Source organism: Glycine max, chromosome 8, assembly GCF_000004515.6.
Source record: "Glycine max cultivar Williams 82 chromosome 8, Glycine_max_v4.0, whole genome shotgun sequence".
In the NCBI taxonomy this organism is placed as follows: Eukaryota; Viridiplantae; Streptophyta; class Magnoliopsida; order Fabales; family Fabaceae; genus Glycine; species Glycine max.
In genome coordinates this window covers 42,058,490-42,086,452 of record NC_038244.2, presented here as the reverse complement: position 1 = coordinate 42,086,452, position 27,963 = coordinate 42,058,490, and the positions used below count along the sequence as shown (strand labels likewise).

Sequence of the window (27,963 nt, the reverse complement as noted above, 5' to 3'; positions counted from 1 at the left end):
ACAGGGCCGCCATAGCCAAGTCAGCACTGAAGATGGCAAGAGGAAGCCCAAAACAAACTTTGTAGAAGTTCGTACATTTTTGCATCTGTATAGGAGTTTTGATCGAATGTGGATATTCCTTATATTGGCTTTACAGGTAATTGGAGTAGTTCGACCAGGGCAATTCATTATGCTGACTTTAACTAGATGTATAGAGCTATGGTTAAGTATTGAAACTTCATCCAACTTTGATTTAAATTTTGAAAGTATTTGTTTCAGGCAATGATAATCGTAGCATGGAGTTCCTTGGGACCTCTTGGAGTGTTTTTTGATGTAGATCTCTTGAGAAATGCTATGACTATATTCATTACATATGCTTTTCTCAATTTTCTTCGAGGTACTTGATTCCTATATGTCTGAGTTTTTTGTTGTGCCTACTTTTATAAAATGATTTATTTAGTGAAGAGAAAAGTTGTGAGGATAAAATATCTACCATCTCACTAAAAAAACAATGCCTGATACTTTCTAAACTTTGCAAGAACAAAACATAAATTAATGTCAGGGTATATTGCTGATGGTAGGCTATATAAAAACTTCGTACCCCATTGCCCAGAGGCTCTTCGCGATGCGAAGGTATGGGGGAGGGATGTTGTACGCAGCCTTACCCTTGCATATGCAAAGAGGCTGTTTCCGGATTCGAACCCATGACCAACAAGTCACCAAGGCACAACTTTACCGCTGCACCATGATGGTAGGCTATATGCACTAACAAATTGTTTTCTACACCTTCCAAAAGGAGTCTGTGGAAACCCAGTCTTGACTAAGAGAAGTTGTGGATCAAATACTGAAAAAGTGTAATGATGAAGCAATTTCAAAATGTTAGACAAAGATGTCCACCTTGGCATGTATTGAGAATGTTGAGCAGAAATAAAAATGCATGAGAAAAAGACAGAAAAAAGGAAACAAGAAAGATTCTGAAATTTGGTTGATTATGTTTCTTTGTACAAGCCAAGCACTCATATAGGTGCTGCTATTCAATCAATCCTGAAAGTTGGTGACTATCAGTTACAAAAAACTCTAACAGACTCTTATAACAAATTGAGTAACCAAATAACTAAACTAATTGTGTAATTTCTCAACTAGCTAGTGAGGAAGTGTCTATATACTCTGAAGCCTGCAACTTAGACTGGGTATGTGTCTTGAAAAGCACAGAGACCCACCCCAGGGGTGTCTATTACTGTTTATTTGGAAAGAATAGCTGACATCAAGGCTATCAAATATCTATAGGAAATGGGGTTAATAGTTTCTTGCTTCTCAAGAAACTGAAAAACACCCTAAATCTGCATACTCGCCCTTGCTAACTGTGATAGCTCTGCTCGCTCCCTATCAACCTTAGTTCTCTGTGTCTCCATTGCTTATTCGTAAACCTCTATTGACTTATGTTTTTTACATACAAATTCAAAATCCAAAATGGAAATATTTGTCAAAAGAACCCCTCCATTTTGTTGGAAGTTGTTCAGTTCTTTTGTAAACAACATAGAGAATATTAAAAAAGAATTAAGGTAGCTTTATTCTCTATGTAGTTTCAATAACAATTACTGTTGTCTTATAGTAAATTTTTTCTCATATGTTCAATTGCAGTAACTCTTGATATTATTCTCACATGGAATGCATTGAAGAATATGAAATTTACTCAGCTGCTTCGATATTTTCTGAAATTTGTGGTAGCAGCTGTTTGGGCTGTTGTTTTGCCAGTCTGTTATTCCAGTTCTCAAGTGAATCCACCAGGGCTTTTAAGATTTGTCACCAGTTGGGCTGGGGATTGGGGGAACCAGTCACTTTACACCTATGTCGTTGTATTATTTATGTTGCCAAACATAGTGGCTGCAATACTATTTTTCCTTCCTCCACTCCGGAGAAAATTGGAGCGCTCAAATATGAGAATCCTTACCTTTTTGATGTGGTGGGCTCAGGTCAGTAACACATACATTTATTGGTTTGTTTTTTGCGGAATTACCAAACAGATGCTTCGTGTATTAGTCTTTCCATCTCTTTCTACTTGAAATATGTTTTTCGGAATACTCTATCTAACATTGACTATACTGCAGCCAAAACTATATGTAGGAAGAGGCATGCATGAAGACATATTATCACTGCTGAAGTAAGTGAGAAATTCTTTTTCTTTTTTTATCAGCAAATGTTAGCTGTTAATTTTGTTAGAATGATAGTGTGGGAGGATGTTATGCCACAATGCTCTGATGATAATTCTAGGCCCATTAGAATTGGAAGAGAGCCCAAATGGCTAGACAATTATATCCAGTGAGTAGTGGGACCACTCAGCCTTCTTTTCTTAGGATTACAGCTCACCCTCCATTCTAGGAGTTTCCTATTAGGAGCAGGATCAGGACACCTGTAGGGTGGATCCTTACAAGGGAACAATCCATTTTATGTATTTATGCTCCTTTCTCATTAATGAATACCCGAGAAGAGTTTCAGTCTTTATTTTTGTTTGTTTTCTTATTTGGAGTGTCCCTCTCTAACAAGGCGTTTGACCTAATTGATAGGGCTCTATCTTGAGTCTTATCAGAAGAATTCAAACCCATGACCTCTCCTTCCCTCCTTCCCTTCAACAATTAAGTCAACCTTACAACTCTTAACTGAGAAATTCTTATCAATTTCCTTTCTGCATCCAGTTCTTTTTGTGGTATATGGAAGAGAGTTTCAAGGTGGAAACCTTGGTTTCACTCTAACAACCTTTTGCTCTGCTTCATTTGTGCTCAGGAAATCTTTTCTTAAGAAAGATGATATTTCTAAACAGGACTGACTATTTAGAGGTCCGATTTTTTTGTTATATTAACCAAAGTAGTCATAGCAGCAAGTAGTGCACAGCTGCCACCGAAAGTAATAGTATTATAATAGAAATAGTAAAACAGCAAAAAACCCCACCCCAAGTGTAAGACTGTTTGGGTGAAAAGTTACTCAATTGAGTGTGCAGACCAAACACCCTTCTCACCTAGAAAAACCATAGCTTCTTTGTAGTTTCTCCATTAGCTGCCACCCCCTCTTACAAAGAAAAAAAAAGCTTGTTTTTTTTTTTTTTTTTTTTCTCATCTGTCATCACCTTGTTAGAGTATATATCAATAAGGCATATAGTTTTATTGTAAACTTTGTAGTAGGTCATTTTATTTACTGTATATGTATCTCAATTAGTCACATGATTAGTTATAAGTCACAATCAATGCTGAGTCAGCACTTTAGCTAGCTTCTCTAAGACTCTTCTCAGAGTCTTGAGACTGTAAATATGTACTTCTTTAGAATTCTGTGATAATAAAAATCTTTCAGAATATGTCCATTTTCTCTGAATATACAAAATATATTATGGTGTACAAAGCTTGAGAAGCTTCATCAATGGCTTCTGATCCTCTTAGACCAGATCCTATCTCCACTTTTCCGTCTCATGGTCATGACAGAGGAGCCTCTCTGCCATCTCTGCCAGCTTCTCTTCATTTCTCTGCCTGCCACTGTTTGCCACCTCTGTGTTGATACAATCTACATCGGCTTCTTCGCCAATCAACTTCTCCTATGCAATTTTGGAGAAACTCTGATCAGAATTTTCTGGCTTGGAAGCATCAAGTAGAACCAGTGCTAAAAGCACATCGACTTCATCGATTTGTTGTAAGTCCTGAAATTCCTCTGCAATTTCGTTCACTCTCCAATAACAATGCAGGGATTGAGAATCTTGCTTATCATGCTTGGGAACTTCAGGCTCAACTCTTACATATCTTGGTTGCAGTCGTCACTTTCAGCTTCATTTCTTGCCAAAGCTAGATCATGTAAACTAACTTGGTTTTAACATTGGGACAAGATCCAAACTAACTTCAATTCGCAGACCAAAGCTAGATTGAGTCAATAACACACCAAGCTTCACAATTTGAAGAAAGGAGATAGGTCGATTCCTGAGGTTTTGTTATGCATCAAAGCTTTTGTGGATTCACTTGATTCTATTGGTGATCTTGTGTCTGAACATGAACAGTTATATGTGATTATTGAAGGTCTTCCACTAGACTATGAATCTCTTGCTTCTCTGATTAGCAACAAATTTAAGCTGTTTCCATTTGCTGAATCAGTATTCTACACAAAATATGATTTTTCATCCACCAGGTTTTCCATCACAACATAATTATGCTTATTTGTCTCCTTCCCAAGTTTGCCCCACTTCCCAAGCACATCACCTCAATTATGCTCCGCCTTCTCAATTTCACTCGATGTCACCTTTATCGGTGCCTCTGATGAGTTATTCAAAGGCCTATGAGGCTCACTCTTCTAAGCCTATTGCTCAACAATCTCAGAACTGGTTCATTAATTTTGGAACCTTAACTTGTGACCTCAAACTCAGATAACCTTAGCAATTAATGCTGAACCAATTCAAGCAGAAGAACATGTGTTTCAAGGCAATGGTCAAGGTTTTCCTATACAATCCATTGGCTCTGCATCCTTTACTCTAAACTCTCATCCACATATTACTCTATATCTCAAATCTTTTACATGTTCCTTCTATAACGAAAAACTTAGTTAGTGCTAGTAAATTTGCCAAGGATAATAATGTCTACTTTGAATTTCATCCCTCTCTTTGTTACATCAAATCTAAGGTTGATAACTTTGCCTTACTTCGAGGTTCTGGCTAAATATTGATGGAAAAGAGAAGGAGATAATATGTTGCATTTACAAGATAAAATTGTCCATACTTCTCTTCTCGTCTCTTACTGCCTACACTACTTCACTCATACTCCCAAATCCTATCTTTTGTTTTTCCTTTTGCTTGTCTTATCATTCTGTTTGTTCTCTAAGTCAACCATTAAAAGGGGAATTTGAGATTTTGAGGAAGATCAAGGGAGAAGGAGACATTTTTTATCGAGAAGGGTCGGTGAGATGATGGCACTGTATGGTATTGTAGCAATGGAGCAGGAATACACATGTTAACAAAATCCTCTAGGTTTAAAAAGTCCTAAACTATACTTTTGATCCCTTATCTTTTTCCTAAAATTCTTGTTAGTCATTTTTCTTTTAAACGATTCATTTTAGTCCTTCATCTCTCAAATTTGAGTTAATGTTGTCCTTCTGAAACAATTGTCCTCCTCATAGCATGACCTTGAAAAACACAATGGGAGTGAAGAAAACTTATTACTCACTTTAAGTGTCGTGTAAGTTTGTGTATAGAAACAAGGTTGTTAGAAAGTTAGCGATAACATGTAGGATGTTATTCAACTGAAGGTAAAGTTAAGCTGAATGTTGTTGCATACAGTAACAGCAGAACGATATTTGTTAGGAAGTCCCACATCGCCTGCCTCAATTCTTGGGGTGCAACTTATATATTTGCTGGGCAACTTCACTCAGTACCAATTGATTTTAAGTTGAAATTTAAGATGATATCAGATTAGGAAGTCTCACATCGTCTGCCTCAATTCTAGGGATGCAACTTATATATCTGCTGGGCAACTTAACAGTGGGGTGTTAACATAACCCCCAAGATTGGGAGTTGTGATACAGCATGCTGAAGAATATATCCATCAATTTGTGGATTTATGAAACTATTTTGAGTTTTTGACCCATAAACATACATTTTGGAAACAATAACAGGTCAATTTGTTGATTTATTTTTCAAATTGATCAGACTAATGCATTGAATCAAGGCACCTAAATGCTGCTTATTAATAATTTCATTTATACTTTGTCTTTAAAATATATTTGTTATGGCAGGTATACCCTCTTCTGGATCATGCTGCTAATCAGCAAGCTAGCATTCAGCTACTATGTGGAGGTATTTTATATTTATGAAAATGGTTTTGATTTGATTTTTATTTTGAGTTCAGTAAAATGTGGACACTAAAACACATGCGAGTGATAATGTGGCTATGTACATATATAATCAAACCAACGAAGGTGATAAGGGGCATCTTTACTTTTAACAATGGATGCCAATGCTAACTGACATATGAGTATGTTAATCAAGTAAAAAACATGGCTTCAATGCCAAAATAGGGAGATAAAAATCCTGAATGGCAAACTGAATTTCTTTGTTAAAATATCAATTCAAATTATTTAGAGTGTTAGAGTATCTTCAAAATATTGAGGAAAAGAATTATATATGATATATTAGGATAAACAAGGTTAGGTGTTTGGTACTTAATTTCTGGTATAAGTAGACTGTAGGTTCTTTGTATTTTGTAACACATCAAAATATTCCATTCTATATTCTCTCTTTTTCTCCTTTCTTACCTAAACCATACAGTTTCAACAACTATATTGGGTGGAGCAAATTCATATTTTGTTATTAATAAATAATGTTATTTTAAAATTATATATCAACATTTATATTCTAATTTTATAAATTGAACACAGACACTACCACGGTTACTTCAACTATTCAAGCCTAATGCTAACAATATGGAGTTTTAATACATCGAAGTAGATGAATGATGAATAAATTCAACTTGTGTTTTTCTACTTTCTGATCCTCGAGTGCATTACCATTTCAAGTGCGCTTTTGTTGGTCCACATAGATCACATAGAGTGATATAGTCTAACCAAATCATCTAATTATGGTAATCAGGAACTGCATCACTGCATTAATTATAATAATCCTAACAAGCTTCCATTGTGTCTTAAAAACACATGGTTTCAGCATCTCAGTGCCTCTCCCTCTTCGAAACACATGGTTTCAGCATCTTTTTATTTTGAGCACAAATTTACAAGATCATAGAATCAATTCCCAAAAGATGAACTGTTGAATTCTTGTAATCATGTTTCATGTATTTTACTTTTTCCTCCGTGTTATGAACTAATGATTGTATGAAACTGACCAAATATTTTTTAAATTGTACTTCATTAAATTTTTTTCTCCTTTCACTAAATTAAACTTTCAATAGATATTGCCCCTTGTTGGACCCACAAAATTAATCATGGGATTGTCTATAGATAACTATCAGTGGCATGAGTTCTTTCCAGAAAATGGTAACATTTAATGTCCTTTTCACTATCTTAACTCCGTGTTCTGTCAGATTATTCAACTAACACTCTTTAAGTGTTACAGGTCAGACTCACAATATATGTGTTGTCTTTGCAATATGGGCTCCAATTATCCTAGTGAGTTGCAAATTTCTAGTTACAAACTTTATCTTGTTCCATTACTTTGGCTTTAATATTTTTGTTGATTATTTCATTTCACTCTTATATCTTTTATTAATGTATATAGGTTTATTTTATGGATACTCAAATATGGTATGCTATATATGCCACTCTATTGGGTTTCATTGTTGGAGCCTTCAGCCATTTGGGAGAGGTTAGTGGCATGTTTATTGCAATATTTTATATTGAACCTTTGTAATTTGCCCCTTTTGTGATGTGATTTCTTCTTAGAAACCTGCATTATTTGTTACTAAGCTATATCATAAAACTTATCTTTACATGATTTTTTTTCCTGAAAGATTTGAGTTATTGCTTGGGACAATGATAGTACTAAATTCATGCTGAAGGTAATACTTTTCTGGCTATATGGTGCATGAATACAGCAAAATTGGTATACATGTCAGATACTGATATGCGTGCTACTGAGTTGCCTCGGTATCAAAGCATGATTGTCTTATCTTCAAACAACGTGATTCTTTTAATATAATATTTTAAAATAATTTTTATTACAATTAGTCTTTTTAATTGTTTTTTCAAGAGATTAATGACCAACAATAATATGACGATGATAGCAAACCAATATTAATATCGGCTATATTAAGAAAAATAACGAAATCAATAAAAATAAATTAATAACATATATAATGTACCTATATCGATCATAATATTTTTAAAATTGTACTACTTATGTATTGTATCTTATTGCACCCAATACTATGCCCATATATGCATACGCATTTTTGGTGATTTTCTACTAACATTTTGCATCTCTTAGATAAGGACAGTAGAAATGCTCCACTCCAGATTTCAATCTGTACCAGGAGCTTTCAGTCTGCGCTTTTGGACTGGAAAAGACAGAAAGACTAAACAAGTGGAATTGGTATGTGTACATTGAAATTATATAACTGCATAGAAGCTAATAAATATCTATCTGGAGTCTTACAATGGAGTTTATCTCTCACAGGCTGAGACATATGAACGAAATAATATTTCATACTTTTCTCAGTTTTGGAATGAGTTTATAAATTCTATGAGAGTGGAAGACCTCATCAGTGACAGGTCCATACTTCTGCATGCCTGCATTACATATCTTCCATTAGATTCCTGAATTTCAACCAATTCTGATTGTATCACTTCAGTATTAATTTTCCAGGGACAGAGATTTTCTTCTAATTCCATATAGTTCAACTGAGGTTTCTGTCATTCAGTGGCCTGTATTCTTGCTTACCAGTAAGGTGTGTCATATGAGTGGTTCCCTACAGCCAAATGTTTATCATAATTTAATGGACGACGTACGATTGTTTTGCTTCCTTTCTAAATCACTTCAATATGTGATAGATTCCAATAGCAGTTGACATGGCAAAAGATTATAAGAAGAAAACTGATGACGATTTATATAAAAAGATTAGGAGTGACGGATATATGTTTTCAGCAGTTATTGAATGCTATGAGACTCTAAAGGACATCATACTGAAGCTTCTGCTAGATGAAGAAGATAGGCAGTAAGAGAGAAATACTTGTATAGCCTCTGTTCACTCATTTAATTTTCTTATTGGAATCCTCAAGAGTATTTTGGGTTTCTTTTCGTGTACGAGACAGGGCTGTGAGCAGTATATGCACTAAAGTAGAACGGTGCATACGAGAAGAAACATTTGTCAAAGAATTCAAGATGAGTGGCTTGCCTTCACTCATTGAGAAGTCGGAGAAGTTATTAACTCTGCTGGTAGTTTTTTTTCCATCATGCTTCCTTTTTTTTCTCAGTATATTCCACTGCCCTCTTGCTAGTCTTATTTTGGTCTTATAAATATCATTTTTCTTACCACAGCAATCTGATGATGGCAAACTAGACTCCAAGATAGCCAATGCCTTGCAAGATATTGTAGAAATTGTCATACATGATGTTATGATCAATGGCCATTTGTATGTTAGAAACAGTGACTGGAGCTTTGGTTTACTTTTTACACTATAATAAGTACTGCTTTACAATATAGACTTGGTTCTGCTTTTTCCAGTTTTCTGCAAAAATCTCAGCAACATCATGTAAAGCGAGGGGAGCAGTTTGTCAACATCAACACTTCTTTTACACACAATAAATCAGTGACGAGAAAGGTTTTTTCTTGAGAAATATACTTAAGTGAATACATTGCATTATTCTTTTTGCATCTGCTGTTGTTGACGAGTTTCTGTTTCTTCTCTGTAGGTTATTAGGCTTCATTTGCTTTTAACAGTCAAGGAATCAGCCACAAATGTGCCCCAAAATCTAGAAGCCCGCCGCCGTATTACATTCTTTGCAAACTCCTTATTTATGAATATGCCAAAGGCTCCCAAAGTTCGGGACATGTTGTCCGTCAGGTTAGTCATTGTGATAGACTAATATATTGAAAAGAAAGGAAAAAAAACTAGAACGAGTATTGAATAATGTGAAGGACAAACTCATGTATGGGGATTTACATAACCCACCACCTCATGCAAGAGTCCTTGCTTGGAGCTCAGCTTGGAGCTTGAAGCATGCACAAACACATTGGTTCTACTCTATCTTGTGTTGAAATTCAACTTTATATTGGAAGAATGAGGGCAACAAGAACCAAACTCTTGATCTCTTGGTGTGGAATATTTTTCACTTATTTGAAATTGATACAATTGAGCAATTATAAATAACAAGAGATTAATTTTGTACACTAATCTAGGCTGCCTGAATATCATGGAATAATCTTTCCTATAAATACAAATCCTAAAAAAGAGAATGATCGAAGGATATAAAACAAATTCTAATTAACCACAAATTCTAAGTGAAGTTGTCCAACAGATATATAAGCTACACCCCAAGAACTGAGGCAGGCGATGTGAGACTTCCTAACATGCCTAAACTGTTTTTACTTAAAATATATAGTTTTTTACTTTTTTATAGAAGCAAATCCTATCCGTTTCTTAAAAAAGTGTTTTTTTAGAAGCCCTTATTTTAAAATTGTTTCTTTTAAGTTTAAACGAACTCACTGTAAATGTACAAATCAAATCGCATAATTCTAATTGATTTCCACAGATCAAATCCATGATTTTGATTGCTTTTCCTTAATTATCAACACTACTCCCTCAATCTGGGTGGTAGATGTTTATCATTCCCAGATTAGAACTCAACTAATGCTTTCATAAGATTTTCTTGGGAGAGCTTTTGTTAATTTTCTCCTTTATAATGCAATGGTCAATTTTCTCCTTTATAAAGTGTTGATCAATCTCCAGATGCTTTGTCCTATCATTGAAGACTGGATTCTTCAAAATGTTGATAGAAGGTCACACAATATCCTCGTTGTATAATGGGTAGGAATTTTGATCTCGTCCAGCATCCTCTTTAGCAAAACTCCTTCACAAATACCTTGTGCCATGACTCCAAGTTCAGCTTCTGCACTACTTCTGGTCACAACAAACTACTCGTTGCTTCTCCAAGTAACCATGTTTGCCGATACAAAGGAGCAATAACAATTGTAACTTTCTTTTTTGATGTGCATCCTGCCTAATCTGTGTCACAGTTGTTAAAGTTTTTTTCTTTTTAAGTAGATTCCCCTGCCTGGTGTTACCTTAACATATCGTAGGAGGAATGACATGACTATAATTTTCTCCATTTTCCATTTTTGGAAGTTAGAGTCTCCTTTCTCAGGAATTTTGAAGTTTCCCATGAGATAGCATTCCTTTCCTTTTCCTTTTGACCTCTCCCATTGGATTTAGTTCCGATAAATCAATTTTTGGCTAATGATAGGAAGTGCAGACCTTTCAATCCAACTGGTAAGGGTACCAGCCTCCACCTTGGGCGAGCCTTTTCGATTTGTTGCTTGCATGGTTGGGTCCACAAGAGAGACTAGAGATGGTTCAGATCAAGCTCTGATACCATGCCGAAAAGTAAATATTTTTCACTTATTTGAAATTGATACTATGAGGAAATTATAAATACGAAGAATGACTAAGATACTAATCAGATGTGTATTTTTTTTTTTTATTACTATTGCCTTTTGTTGTCAGTAACAATTGCAACCCCACTTATTGTGCCTGCATGCACGTATCAACAAATTATTGACTTTCCCAAATATATGGATGATTAATTATTTACTTTTGTTGAGAGAGAAATATTGGAAAAAGTTAGTGTGTAAAGCTAAACACATTCTGGATTGATTTACTATGAAGTAAGGCGTACTAAGGTGACAAAATAACTAATATCTATCCTAAATGTCTGTAATTAATCATTCTATTGTAACCAACATATATACACGTGACTGTATATTCTAATAATGCGAATTTTCTATCAAATGTTAATATCTGAGTTTTGCTTCAGTATTCTGACACCCTATTTCAAAGAAGATATTCAATATTCTGATGAGGAAATCAATAAGGAAAATGAAGAGGGAATATCAATTTTATTCTACCTAACCAAGATATATCCTGGTGAGTATTATTTTTATATTCTTACTTACATTACTTCCCCCTCTTTACTACATGTGCACTCATTTACTGTGTGACATTAATGTACTGTAGATGAATGGTCCAATTTCCATGAACGACTAAAAAGTGAAGAAGTTCTTGAAGAAAATAAGGAGGAGTTAATTCGTCAGTGGGCATCTTACAGAGGGCAGACACTTTATCGTACAGGTCTCGATTATAATGAACAGTATATTTTTGTTGCTAGATATTTGAATACATATTCCACTTTAAATGTTATTTTTCAAACTTTTGTTTTTGCTAGTGAGAGGAATGATGTACTACCGACAAGCAATGATCCTTCAGTGCTTCATAGAATCTGCGGCAGACATTGGTTATTTCTCTATTTACATACTGTATTCAAGTTCAAATCACACAGAAGCCCTTTATATACGTCGTTTCTCTTGCAGCTCTCTCTGAAGGCTATTCCGAGACAAATAAGAAGCTACTCGAAGAAGCACAAACTATGGCCGATTTGAAGTTCACCTATGTTGTTTCTTGTCAAGCGTACGGTTATCAGAGGAAGTCCAAAAATGCTAGAGACAAAAACTGCTATATTAACATTCTCAAACTGATGTTAACGTGGGTCAATACAACCATTTGCTGAACATTACAAGTTCCTTGAATATTGTAAAATAACAATGGGATTGACAATGGAAAAATAGAATATTCCATGCAGGCATTCATCCCTTCGTGTTGCTTACATAGATGAAATAGAAGAGAAGACAGAGGATGGGAAATCTCAGATGGTTTATTTCTCTGTTCTTATCAAGGGAGGGAAGAAATATGATGAAGAGGTATGGACAAATGATTCTCGTTTGATGTCTTATTGTGAGTTGCGCTTTTGTCATATTTACTTAAATGTTAAAAATTTAATTTTAGTTCTGTATAGTTGCGCCTTGAACACCAACCAGTCATGCACTCATCGTATAGGAAAGTCTACTGCAAAGTCTGACCATGACTATTGAGGGGGTGTGCTGGTTTGAGATTTTAACATATTATCTAGACATAAAAAAAGTCTTGTGAATTTTAAAAGTGTTCGGCTGTGACCAAAATCCATATGAAAGTTTATTCTATTATTTTTTGTCCTATGCTTATATAAAGCAAGGATGCCCTGTATTTTAACAAGTTTCCACTTGTATATTGCATCAGTAATAAAAACTTTCTGTTTTCCCTCCCGTGGATATAGCCTTACTCAAGGGTGAACCACGTAAATTTTGTGTGTTCTTTCTCATCTTTCTCTCTTTTCACCTTGCTGCAAAACTCTTGTATGACATTCTGTACAAGTTGCTGCTGCTGTTCTTGTTTGTTCTTCATCACTTCCATAACAAACTGGTATCAAGAGCTCAAGTTGCGATCAAGGGAATTCAAGATTCTTGTCTGAATACAAAGATCAAGCTGCGGGAGTCTTGTTTCTGGTTCTTTCGCTGCTTCACTGTATCAAGAACACTCAAGAAATCATGTCAAACACTATTAGGATTGAAAAATTCAAGGGAAAGAACAACTTCAATCTATGGCGCATCAAGATGCATGCTTTGTTAAAGGAACAACGTGTCTGGGCTCCTGTTGCTTTTGCATCTGTGAAGAAAGAAGTGGCTTCTGAATCAAAAGAAAAGGTCTCTATTTCAAAGACTGAAGAACTTGCAGAACAAGAAAAAAAAGGCTCACTCACTAATCTTGCTTTCCTTGTTTGATGAAGTTTTATATGAAGTTGTAGATGAAGAAACTGCAAGTGGCTTATGGCTCAAGTTGGAAAAGGTGTATATGACTAAGTCAATCTGCAACAAGCTCGTCTTGAAGAGGCGTCTGTTTGGTTTACACATGAAAGAAGGTACATCTCTTAAGGATCATCTTGATGAATTAAGTTCTATTTTGATAGAATTAAGAGATATAGATGTTAAGATAGAGGATGAAGATGCTACCATGATTCTGTTAGCCTCTCTACCATCATCATATAAGAGCTTTGTCAATTCTCTTAGTGTTGGTAAGGAATGTGTCACCATGGAGGAGGTGAAATCCAGCTTATACTCAAGGGAACTTTGATCTAAAGCACCCGAAAATTCTAAAGAATCAAATGGATCTGGTCTGGTGGTCTCTAACTCCATCAAGAACATCAAGAAAAAGGTGTTCAAAGGAAAGAAGAAAACTCATGTCAATCAAAAGGACATCTGTAACTACTGCAAGGAGCCAGGTCACTGGAAAAAGGATTGTCCTATGAAAAAGGGCAAACCATCTGCTGTTATTACCAAGGAAGGTTCCACATCTGAAAATGAGTTTGTTCTCTCAGTTGCTGATCATCACCAACATTCTGAAAATCGGTGGATATTAGACTCTGGTTGTTCCTTTCATATATGTCCTAACAAAACCTAGTTTGACACCTATGAAGAGAAATCGGGTGAAAATGTCTTCATGGGAAATGATGTCTTATGCAAGACAATTGGAATTGGCACAATAAAAATCAAGAGGCATAATGGAATTATCTGAACATTCACTGAAGTTAGGCATGTTCCAGAGCTGAAGAAGAATCTAATCTCCATAGGTATTATGGATGGAAAGGGGTTCAAATGCAACACTGAAAATGGGGTCATGAAAATTCAGAAAGGCTCTACAATGGTCATGAAGGGTATAAAGAGGGGTAATCTCTATATACTTCAAGGTACAACATGTGTTGAGGATGGTCTAGTAGCTTTTGCATCAAGATCCAATAAGAGCATACCTGACTTAACTCAATTGTGGCACATGAGGCTAGGTCATATGAGTGAAAAAGGTATGATGATACTTCAAAAACAACAACTGTTGGGAAATCAGAAATTGGATGAACTTAAATTTTGTGAGCACCATGTTTTCGGCAAGCAACATAGGATTAAATTTCCTAAAGCAATTCACACCACAAAAGGAACTCTTGATTACATTCATGCTGACTGCTGGGGGCCTACAAGAGTACCTTCACTAGGTGGTGGAAGGTATTTCCTGTCCATAATTGATGACTACTCAAGGATGACATGGATCTACATCACGAGTCAGAAGAGTCAAGCTTTCAAATGCTTCAAAGAATGGAAGACGCTGATTGAAAAACAAACTGAAAGGAAAGTTAAAAGACTCAAAACTGATAATGGCTTGGAGTTTTGCTCAACAGAATTTAACAAATTCTGCAGAGATGAAGGGATTGCTAGACAGCTTACTGTTAGGAATACTCGTCAGCAAAATGGAGTTGTTGAACGCATGAACAAAACACTCTTAGAAAGAACAAGATGTCTATTGTCTAGTGTTGGTCTCAATAGAAGTTTTTGGGAAAAAGCTATCAATACAACTTGTTTTCTAATCAATAAAACACCCTCTACTGCTATAGGACTTAAAACTCCTATTGAAATCTGGAATGGCAAAACAACAAACTACTCAAATCTAAGAGTATTTGGCTGCAATGCCTATTATCATGTCAATGAAGGAAAGCTGGTACCTAGATCAAGAAAGGGTCTGTTCATGGGTTATGGTGATGGGGTGAAAGGTTATAGGATTTGGTCACCCTCTGAAAGGAAAGTTCTTCTAAGCAGAGATGTAATTTTTGATGAATCACATCTGCTCCATCCAAAAATTGAGGTTCCAATTGCTGGAACACAGAGCTGCCACTCTCCTCAAGAAAAGGATGTAGAATCTACAACCAAAGACTCTAAAAAAAGGGGTCATACAGATACATCTCCTATTCCTCAAGAAGGTGAGAAATTAGAACATTCCAGTGCAAATGAGGCTCATCAGAATGCTGAACCCGAGCCTACACAGTTCAATTCAGGAATTAGTCAGAGACCTAAGAGGGTCAGTAAGCCTCCTGAGAGATATGGTTTTGAAGACATGGCTGCCTATGCATTACATGTAGCTGAAGAAATAGATTCAAATGAACCTGCCACGTACAAAGAAGTTATTAATCATCCTGAAGCTGAAAATTGGTTGTTAGCTATGAAAGAGGAAATGAAATCTCTATATAAGAATCAAACCTAGAAACTTGTTGAACTACCTAAAGGAAGACATGTGGTAGGTTGCAAATGGATATTCAAGAGGAAACTTGGTCTTTCAGAAAAGGAAGGGATAAGAAACAAGGCTAGGTTAGTTGCCAAGGGATTCGGCCAAAAAGAAGGAGTAGATTTCAACGAAATCTTTTCACCTGTGGTCAAACATACATCCATCTGGATTTTGCTTGCTATAGTGGCAAACCAAGAGTTGGAACTTGAACAACTTGATGTCAAGACTGCCTTTCTCTATGGAAGATTAGAAGAAAATATTCTAATGAAACAACTTGAAGGGTTTGAAGTTCAAGGAAAAGAAAGGTATGTTTGTGTTAACTCATTGGCAAGTGTACCAAATTGTCACAAGTAGTAAAGTACTCGGAAATCCGAGTGTCGAATCCACATAGACTTTGTTTGTACTTAGATTAATGTAAACCCAATTTAAAAGCAATAGATAAAGAATTTAAAATAAAGATAAGAAAATATAGTAGATAAGATAAAGATTTAAAAGAAAGGATAAGAGATTTAAAGATAAAAATAGAAGATAGGGAAGATAAAATATTTAAATTAAGATATGATAAAGAAAATAGAAGATAAAAGATAAGATAATAAAATTAAAAGATAAAAATAGAAGATAAAAATAAAATAAAATCAAAATTTGATAAGGTTGGGACCTAGCCTGCCTTGTTTGCCTAGGATGCATGAATTTATGATTTTTCTTTATCAATTTAGGTGATTCTATTCTACCCACATCTGTTCAATTACTTGTCCCTGATTCCTCACGATGACAAGCCTATTTTATTTATCTATCTTCCAAATTCCTTTGTAAAGACTCAACAAATAAAATGCATGAAGAATGAATTATAGATGTTTGCAAGAATGCATGGGCATAAAATTATCATTCTATTCCTAGCAACGTTTTTCTTATGAAATCCTTTCTTTTTGTTTTATTAGGAGTTACCCTCTTTCGAGCGTCTAACCCCTAAAACCAATACATGCATACATTCTTTAAATCTTATTTAGAAGTTACCCTCTCCTGAACGTCTAACCCCTAACAAAATATAAAGATAAATAATGCAAGATAAAAACAGAAAAGATAATAGAATGGAAAACACCTTTGCATTGATAAATAGTGAGTACATCATACATCGCTAGGCTTTAAGGCCTGCCAGGCCCTAACTAGAGGCTTAACCACTCATGACCATTGAGGGCTTTACAATGAGAAGGGGGTGAAAGAAAGAGAGGGAGTAAATGAAACCCCTAGGAGAGGGGGTTCTGTGGTGTTTTTCTCTTCCTTGGCTTGACTCTCTTTTTATAACTGTTGGAGTGGACTTGGGCCTGATGCTAGAAATCTTCCTTTTTGATATTTTTGATATCTTTTGGGTTTGTTTTGCTTGTAATCATATCTTCTTGAGATTTCTTGATATTTTGGATATTTTCTGGATCTTTTTCTCTTTTAATCTCTCATTTTTATATCTGCAAGCCATAAATAAGAAAAATATCAAATCTTAATATTTAAGCCAAAGATAACTGCTAAATAAATATTTTTAAAGATATTTTCAATATATTTTTATCATCAAAATAACTCATATTTAGCAGTTATCAGTTTGTTAGCAGCAGAGGTCCTTGTATGGTTTGAAACAATCTCCAAGGCAATGGTACATGAGGTTTGACAGCTTTATCACCAGCCTAGGATTCAAGAGAAGTCTCTATGACTACTGTGTTTATCACAACAAGGTGGAGGATGGATCAATGATCTATCTTCTACTCTATGTAGATGACATGCTTAGTGTAGCAAAAAACATGTGTGATAAACAAAATCTGAAGATCCTCCTGAGTGGTGAATTTGATATGAAAGATCTAGGGGCTGCAAAGAAAATCTTAGGAATGGAGATCTATAGGGACATAACTCAGAAAAGGCTATTTTTGTCTCAAAAGGATTACATTCAAAAGATACTTGTGAGATTTGGAATGACAGATTCTAAACCTATCAATACTCCCCTTTCAGAAAAAGAGAAGTTGTCTGCTATGATAAAGGTTCAAGCTCTGGCTGATCAGGACTATATGTCAAAGGTTCCATACTCAAGTGTTGTTGGCAGTCTCATGTATGCCATGGTCTACACCAGACCTGACCTTGCTTATGTTGTTAGCATGATTAGTAGGTTCTTAAACCAACCTCAAAAGGAACATTGGAAGGCTGTGCAGAGAATTTTCAGATATCTTAAAGGGACTACAGATGTATGGTTGATCTATGGATCTAACTCAGATTGTTGTCTCACTGGCTATTCTGATGCTGATTTTGCTGCTGATCTTGTCAAGAAAAGGTCCCTAACAGGGTATTCTTACACCCTTGGTGGCTGCTTGGTGAGTTGGAAGGCAACACTTCAACCTTCTGTTGCCCTCTCAACTACTGAGGCTAAATATATGGCTCTTACTGAAGCTGCAAAGGAAGGAATTTGGCTGAGAGGTCTGATAAATGATCTCAGAATTAATCAAGAATATGCTAACATCTACTATGACAGCCTTAGTGCTATATGCTTCGCCAAGGATCAGGTTCATCATGATAGAACCAAGCATATAGATGTTAGATATCACTTCATTCGGTCAGAAAGAAGAATCAAAGTTCATAAGATTAGCACTCTGCACAATCCTGCTGATATGTTCCCAAAGCTAGTTCCAAAGAGCAAGTTTGATCACTGCTTAAGCTTGCTCAATGTAGATTGTTGAGGATAAGATCATGTGTGCTTGGAAGGTGCAGTTTGTGTTTTATATGGATATTAGTTCAAGGTGGTGAATTGTTGGGCTGTGACCAAAATCCATATGGAAGTTTATTCTGTTATTTTTTGTCCTCTGCTTATATAAAGCAAGGATGCCCTGTGTTTTAACAAGCTTCCACTTGTATATTGCATCAGTAATAAAAGCTTTCTATTTTCCCTCTCGTGGATGTAGCCTTACTCAAGGGCGAACCATGTATATTCTGTGTGTTCTTTCTCATCTTTCTCTCTTTTCACCTTGCTGCAAAACTCTGTGTATGACATTTTGTACAAGTTGCTGCTGCGGTTCTTGTTTGTTCTTCATCACTTCCATAACAAAAAGACTATATTGTGATGCATACAATTAATTCATCCAAACAAGTTGATTAAAGAGGGAAAAATAGAAAGATCTTTGACCTGACTATAGAGAAGGTGTGTAGGATTAGAAGAAAGAGCTAGACAATAAAGTATTTTACCAATGTCTTGTACATTGCCTTCAACAATAAGAGAAATAATCATGTTTGATGGGAGAAAGAAAAGTTTAACAACCCACAAGAAAGTATCAAGGGTTTCGGTGGGATTATTGAATGGGTGCAGCATTTATACATTCCACTAAGAAGTCACACAAAATCTATCATACAAAATAGTTCATCGAAATTTGTATGTTTTTTAATACCAGATGACTTTTTGTAAGTTCTAACAAAAGTCTCAATTGAATATGACCAAATTATGACATCCTGTTGTTTAAAAAATTTGGATAATTTTGATTGAATACCACAATTTATTTATATTTGGATAGATTACCATTTTGGTCCTTGAATGTGTAAACCAATGACAATTTAATTTGGTCCATGAAAGAATGAAAATTTTGATTCAGTCCCCAGAATGTGTAAAAAGTGCAAAGTTATGTCTCATGTACAATTTAATGATAAATTAGTCCTTGAACTTTATAATTTAATGTAAAATTGGTCCTCAAAAAATACAACTTAATATCAAATTGGTTCTTGACTATTATAAGCAGGACAAATTATTGTACTTTATTTATGCATTCATGGACTAAATCAGAATTTTCATTCTTTCAAGGACTAAATTGACTCCAATTTACACATTTAGGGACCACCATGATCATTTATCCTTTATGTTATTTAAAAGTCTTGATTGAATATCACAAGAATTTTTTATCACAAATAAGTCTTTTAAAATCCTTTAATTAATCTCTCATTGCAAAATTGGGAATGTAATTGAGGCAAGCCCACTGTGGGAGAAGCCGATCAAGACCTCTAGTAGATCCAAAAGAAAGACCCAGCCTCCTCAACGGATAAAGAACTCCATTTAAAATTTTTGGATAAAATATATTTTGTCCCTGTATTTTCTATGAAGCTTGGTTTTAGTCCCTCTACTTCAACTTTGATCAATTTGGTCCCTAAATCTTACAAAAGCAGTGGTTTTAGTTCCTAAACGATGTTAATGTCGTCTTTGACGAGGGAGGAAAAACACTGATTTTTTTTTGTAAAGTTCAAGGACTAAATTAATTGATTGAGATAATTTTTGGTATCTAGACTTCCAACCTTTGCTTCCTGTTCCCTCATTAATGGGCCCTTTTTTTTTTCTTGTAATAATCATCTTTAGTACATATGTGTTTGGGTATAGTCTTTTGCTGGTAATGAAAATTTACTGAAGTTATTTTATTGCCTTTGTTCTTTTCTTCTTACCCTAATTTAGCCTAACAATAGTAGAAGCTAGCCTATCAGTAACGAATCAAAAGTTTCTCTAGAATCTATTTGATCTTTTCCACAAAAGTAGAAGCTGAGATATGAATACTGCTATAATAATTCTAGAGTAAAAAGATTATTAAGGGGGCAAACAAAAAGAATGTTATGTGCGGCTATTTGCATGATATAACTGAAGGGGTTTCTATTATGTATTACTGCTATCCATAACCATATAATGAATTAGTTTGATATCATATACGCATGGGTTGCTCAATTCATGTTGAATTGGTTTAGGGTTTGAACAGCCTTAAATTTTAATTCAAATGATTCTATATTGCACTATTAGGAAATTTATCGCATCAAGCTACCTGGTCCTCCAACACAAATCGGTGAAGGGAAAGCTGAAAACCAAAATCATGCCATTATATTTACCCGTGGAGAAGCCTTGCAGATCAGAGACATGAATCAGGTAACTTTTCCTTGGACTTCAATTTAATGAGTTAAGTGGTACTTTCTGTATAAATCAATGCTCCTAATTTTATTGTTTTTTTCTTTCTTTTTGTTAAGGATAACTATTTTGAAGAATCTTTCAAAATGAGAAATGTATTGGAAGAATTCCGGAAAGGACATGAGCAACAGAAACCCACCATTTTGGGTATAAGGGAGCATATATTTACTGGAAGGTCGTCCTTGTGACAATTTCTAGTATTAAATTTTGTTTGAAGAAATTATTTCATAGCTTAGAAAATAAATACTTCTATGTATTTCTTCTTTAAAGGCTGGAGCTTGTGTATGAGTTTATTACATCATAAGTAAGGAAGTTGATACTGTCAGTTTCCTTGTTCACAAGACTCTTAAGCTTATCTGCTACATCAGAGTGTATCAAACTTGAATTGGCACAATTGTTCTTATCTATCACTTATTTTGCAGTGTTTCTTCTCTTGCTTGGTTTGTGTCAAACCAGAAGACCAGCTATTCGACCATTGGCCAACGAACTTTGGCAAATCCTTTAAGGTCAGTCCCAATTTGTTGTCCTGTACTGATACTGCATTTAAGTATTATTATAAATTCCTTGTGATTTTCATCCTGTTTTTCTACCTTTTTCACATTTTACGTTATTTTCTGTTGGAAAGCCACCTTAAGTGAAACCTCTTTGGAGCACCTTCATTGTGCTGGGTGTGAGGTGGTTTTAGTCCCACATCTACTAGAAATATGACTAATGTAGTCCTTACAAAAGTTGGGAAATTCTCAGTTTTGTGGAGTTGAATTAGGTCATCAAAACTCTATCATAGATCCTATCCTAGATCCATTGTTGGGCCACCGACATTTCCACGACCCAAGCTCATAGCCCTAAACATGAAGGTGTGTGATGGAAAGTCGCCTTAATTAAGGCTTTCTTGGAGCTCCATCTTAGATTTCAGAGAAAAGGAGAAAGGATTCAGTGGTAGGTGACATACACCCCTCAAGCTGTAGGTGGCTGAGCAGGATTAGCTAGGAGACACGTAGATCGTATAAGGGGGGATGTGCACTTGAAGTTCTTGCAACAATGACTGAATCCATAAGATTCAGTGGCTGCAAGGCTGTGATACTCAGCCTTTAGTGCTGGACCAGGCCACGATATGGATAAGGTTGGGTCCAAAGAAGATGCAAGACCCAAAGGTTGATCTTCTGCCGTCATTGCCATCAGAAGTTCAATTTGCATCAGAGTAATGGCTCCCTTTGTGAAGCTGGTCTTCAGGTTTGACATAAATTGGCAGACTTTGTTTACATAGAAGGAAATCTCTGGATTGGCAGGCTATGGAGAGTGCAAAATATGATTATTTTTAAGCTAAAATATGTTTTATATCCCTACGAAATTGGGTTTTTTAATTAAATTCTTAGGTTATTTGAAGAGTGTTTTTTAATAATTAATTAGTAAATTTATGTCATAGCAATTACTTTTGTGTTCTTCTTGCTCCTTAAAATTGTTTACATTAAGTAGCTGTATTTTATTGCATATCTATTCTAAATTTTTCATTAAAATTATAAAAAAAAATTCAAAAAATAAATGAAAGTCTATGCAAAAGATGGAACAACTGTGAAAGATTTCATTGTTAACGGTTCTTGGACCCCAAGTCCTGTTTCAGAGATGCCCCTCTCTGTATTCTTAATTATGTCAAGTTACTATCTGGGTACAGGAGGCTCAGTATCAAATAAGGTGGAACGAGACTGATTCTGGAACCCTCTCCTTAAAGGAAGCATTTTTAATTCGGAATCCTTCTGGTTTAAAGGTTAGCTAGTCTAAGTTCATATGGACCAAATCCATTCCGCCTTCAAAAGCTTTCTTAGTGTGGCATATTCTTCAAGAACACATACCTGCAGTTGAGTGTCTTAAACGCAGAGTGTGCATCATGGTATCTGCCTGTAGTTTATACAAAGCAGCAGAGGAAACCAAGAATCATTATTTCTTTGACTGCCCTTTTGCTAAAATCAGGTGGCAATGGTTTCAGCATTTGAAAAATCTTTTCTTTAATGCCTCTCCATGCTCAATCATCTGCCCATCTGTAAGGGAAATTGGGGAACACAAACAACAAACATTATTGTGTCTGCTATTGTTTATATCATATCTGTTATTTGGTTCGCCCGAAACAAAGCTCGGTTTTCTAATGCTACGATACATTCTTTGAAAGCCAAATCCATGGTCATTGTTGGAGTCAACACAGTTGGAAATCTTAGCTCTGTTTGAATGTGTTCTAAAATCTCAGAATTCAACATTTTGAAAGCTTTTTCGGTTTCAGGTCATCCAAAGAAAGCTCCTTCAATAATTCAGGTTGATTGGACCCCTCCAATTTGCAACTGGATTAAATGTAATACTGATGGCGCTGCCAAAGGAGCTCCTGGACCTGCTGGTTGTGTGGGAATTTTCAGAGACCGATCTGCTATCACTTTGGGTTTCTTATTTGCTCTGTTGGTATTAACTTTGCCACTCACACAGAACTTTTGGGAGCTATAATGGACATTGAAATAGCTAACGACAAGGGTTGGTGCAATTTGTGGCCAGAAAGTGACTTCAAGTTTGTTATTCTAGCATTGCATAATCCTAACTTGGTGCCTTTGAAATTAGGAATAATTGGTTAAATTGTATAGTTATAACTCGTTCTTTCTCTTTTAAATGTTTGCATATATTTAGGGAAGGAAATTCTTGTGCCGATAAGCTTGCCTCCTTTGGCACCTCTGCACAAGGCTTAGTTTGGTGGGATTTAATCCCCTCTTTCATTAGGGAGGATTTCTTCCATAATAGATACGGTTTACCTTTTTTAGGTTCAGATGAATGGTTTGGGGCAGGTTCATGCTCCCCCCCCACCCACCTTTTGTAATCCTTTATATTTACTTTAATATATTTTCTTGGTATGTTGTATAGATGATTAGCATTGTCTGGGGTGCCATCCTAGTTGAGATCTCAATCAATGTCTTGTCTTAGCATGCCAGTTTTAAAAAAGAAGTCTATACAACCTTATGAATAAAAGATATACTATTATAGTTTTTTTTTATGTTTGGATACTTTCACGCCGCAATCCGCATTGCAACAGCTGCAATACTTGCAACTGCAACAATAACCGCAATTTAGAACCATAGTGGAATACTGCAATAAGCCAACAACAAATCTATATAGAGAGGCATCGAAGTAGTAAAAGTTGTTTCAATGCTAAAGTATTGTGAAGCTGTTGAGTAAGGGATTGAATAAGCTGCATATTAGCTCTTTGTAATGATAATATCATCTATGTACACAAAGAGGTAGATAGTATTAGTATTGTATCCGTATATGAGAAGAAAGAAGGGTCACATTTACCAGCAGTGAATCCAAGGCAGAGAAGTGTGGTTTTGCAGTTTGCAAGCTAAGGGATTTGTTAGCAACTACGAGCCCCAATGGTTGTTGCATGTAGACTTCTTCATGATAGAGTCCATTCAAAAACTCATTGTTGACATAAAGCTGCTGCAAAGGCCACATGTTTGTGAGAGCTATAGCTAGAACAATTCTAAGATATAGTAACAAGTTTTATAATAGAAGTTTTTGTGTAATCAAAACGAGGTTCTTGGTGAAACTCCTTGGTCACCAATTAACCTAGCTTTGTATTTGTTGATTGTACCATCCAGGTTTTCTTTTATGCGAAAAACCCTGTTGTAGACAATTGCTTCCTTGTTTGGAGGTATGGCAATAAGAGACCAAGGAGCATTTTTCGTGAAGGCATCATATTCAGACTAGATAGTAGCCTGCAATCTTCTAGAATTCTTATTTGAAATTTGAAACAAAAATACATAAAATTGTCAACAATTCTCTCTTCACTTTAGTTAAGTAATCCATATTCCTGAATTTGCAGGGTCCGGTTTCATTATGGTCATCCTGATATATTTGACAGAATCTTCCACATAACAAGAGGTGGCATAAGCAAAGCATAAAAAATTATAAACTTAAGTAATGATATATTTGCAGGTACTGTATGGTTGAGTACAAAATGATATATGAGGGATCTAAATTTTCTACTAATTATGCTTAACATCCATAGAATTCAATTCTAATCTATATTGTGGATTTAAACTCATTTATGGAATTTTTTACTAATTGTACTTAACATACATAGGGTTCAATTCAACTTTACGTCAAGGATTTATCACACATAATGAATATATACAAGTAGGTAAGGGGCATGACACGGGAATGAATCAGATATCACTCTTTGAGGCTAAGGTTGCATGTGAAAACGGAGAACAAACACTTAGCCGTGATGTTTATCGACTTGGGCAACGATTTGACTTCTACAGAATGATGTCCTTCTACTTCACAACAGTTGGTTTCTACTTCAGTAGCATGGTAATTAATCAAATCTCATTTTGGGGATCTTATCTTGATAGTTTAAGGCTATTATGATAGCACATTATTATAATGTACTTTGTCTAATTGGAGTATATAGTGTTTTCTTCCAACATAGAACCAACTTGTTACATACTTTCAGTAATTAAGTATAAAGTATAGAATAAAGTTTAACACAATACATCTTAACATATGCCTGTGAATGGATTCTGTTGTGATCTTACCTTTGTTAATCTTAAATTATTGTTGAAGTTAGGTCTACTACTCAAAAATGGTTTAGATAAAACAGAATATGGGAAAGATATATGGATAGAAATCTAGCTGCAATTTCGCATGAAATGGCTGCTTTCGTAAGACTTGAATTAAGCACTACTCTTTGCAGTCTACAAACTTGTACTACATAACACAAGGAGGGTAGACAATGTTTAATAAGTATTTAATATGTAGGATTCATTTAGTTTAGAGAAAACCCTCAACTTGGTCGTTCAAATTTATATGTCACTACGTTAGTCCTTTAAAAATTTTGGTAACTAAATTAGTCCTTCAAAAATACTTTTTGTCACCACTTTAGTCTTCCACAAGGACTTAAATAGTGACATTTTAGATCTTCAATCAAGGAACTAATTTGGTGACATGATCTTTGGAGGACTAATACGGTGATATGTGTAACTTCAAAGGATCAAATTGAGGGTTTCTCTTCAGTTTAATTCAGGCTCTTTCAAGATTGTGTTGACTTTTTGAAAGTGGAGGATAGGCAAAATGTATATCTTCTATCAAAATCACATTTCTTAATCTGGTATTAAATATGAAACAAATTCCAAAGTTTTAAATATAAACTAAATTTTTGAGTTTATATGACTATATATTTATATAATGAAACATTTGAAATGTAAAAACGTATAATGCAATCGCAGACTACACAACTAAATAAAAAAGAACATGACCCTACTTTTGTGGTGTAAAATGGATCTATGTTGACCCTTGTTTTTTATTTTATCGGTAATGTTAGTTTGTTAGTTTTATTAAAAATGTCAGTTGGAAGATTTGAACCCGCGACCTCTCCCCAGCTCCCCCCCGCCCCTCCTTTCTCCCTTCATCATTCCCCAATCATTGGGCCAACCTTATATCTCCTATCCTGACACATATATTTGGATATTATTAATTTTTCAGGTAACTGTGTTGATTGTGTATGCGTTCTTATATGGGCGTTTATATATGGTTTTGAGTGGAGTTGAGAGAGAAATTCTTCAAAGTCTAAACATACATCAGAGCAAAGCCCTTGAAGAGGCCATGGCAACTCAGTCTGTTGTTCAGTTGGGCTTACTGCTTTTGCTGCCAATGGTTATGGAAATTGGCTTAGAGAGAGGATTTCGCACTGCCGTGGCTGATTTTATCATCATGCAGCTGCAGCTAGCCTCTGTGTTCTTTACTTTCCAGCTTGGAACAAAAGCACATTATTATGGAAGAACACTCTTACATGGGGGCTCTAAATATAGACCAACAGGTCGTGGATTGATTGTCTTCCATGTGAAGTTTGCTGATAACTACAGGATGTACTCACGAAGTCATTTTGTGAAGGGCCTAGAGATCCTCTTGCTATTGATTGTTTATGAACTCTATGGAGAGTCATATCGCAGCTCGCATCTTTATTTATTCATCATAATCTCAATCTGGTTTTTGGCCACGTCCTGGCTGTTTGCTCCTTTCTTGTTTAATCCTTCTGGCTTTGATTTGCTAAAAACAGTGGATGATTGGACAGATTGGAAGCGGTGGATGGGATATCCTGATGGTATTGGTATTTCATCTGATAGAAGCTGGGAATCTTGGTGGGATGAACAAAATGAACACCTGAAATACTCAAATCTCAGGGGTAAAATAATTGAGATAATTCTTGCATTTCGCTTCTTTATGTACCAATATGGAATTGTCTACCACATGGATATTACTCATCATAACAAAGATTTGCTGGTACAGTAACTCATCTTTTGTATTCTCCAATCCTATTAATGCTTTCAAGTTTTATTGGCAGCATCTTACGACTACCTTTGGTATTTCCTTGTAGGTATTTGGACTTTCTTGGTTAATTTTAATAATAATACTGACTGTATTGAAGGTATGTAAATGCTAGCTGGGGGATCAAGTGTGACTTCCCATAAAACCACTATTGCTTCAATTTAATCCTAATCAATTGTTTGCTAGAAAAGTATTATTAACTTAAGATTAAGTTAATTTTTGCTTCTAGATTACATTTTAGACATAAAACATTTATTTTCAATCAAACAAGTGGAGCTTTTAGACCATTTTAGCCATTGCACAGTTAAAATTAGTTCACATTTCTGCATTTTTCTTCTGCTGATTGTATGAATTCCATATATGGGAATGCCAGATTGTATCCATAGAAAGACAAAGATTTGGGACTGACTTTCAGCTCACGATTCGTATTCTTAAGGCACTTCTCTTTCTTGCCTTCTTATCGGTCATGACTGTATTATTTGTGGTATGTGGACTTACCATATCAGATTTGTTTGCTGCCATTATCGCCTTCATGCCCTCTGGATGGGGCATTATTCAGGTGAGTTAGAACTTCTTCATCATGGTGAATATTCTACTTGCACACCTCCTAGAAAGTTTTCTATGCAAGTGTGCCTTCATTCACAAAAAAATACTGATACATGTTCCTTTCTTTCATTCGCACTCAAGATTGCACAAGTATGCAAGGTGTGCTTTAAAGGAGCTAAACTATGGGACTCAGTGAAAGAGCTATCCAGAACTTATGAATATGTAATGGGATCAATAATCTTCTTGCCAATAGTTATCTTGTCATGGTTCCCATATGTGTCAGAGTTCCAAACCCGCTTGCTATTCAATCAAGGATTTTGTAGAGGGCTCCAAATTTCAATGATTCTTGCTGGAAGGAAGGACACTTATAAATCTGATTGACATACTATTGAATTGCTAAGGAAATCTGACAAGTACCACACATCAAGGTTATTTTCGTACCATACCTTAAAGAAAGGGATACT

At 35.4% G+C, this 27,963-nt stretch overlaps 1 pseudogene; it reads left to right on the top strand.

The window, feature by feature from the left end:
• The window catches only part of LOC100782497 (callose synthase 7-like), a 37,784-nt pseudogene that overhangs the window by 9,293 nt on the left and 528 nt on the right, over positions 1 to 27,963 (top strand).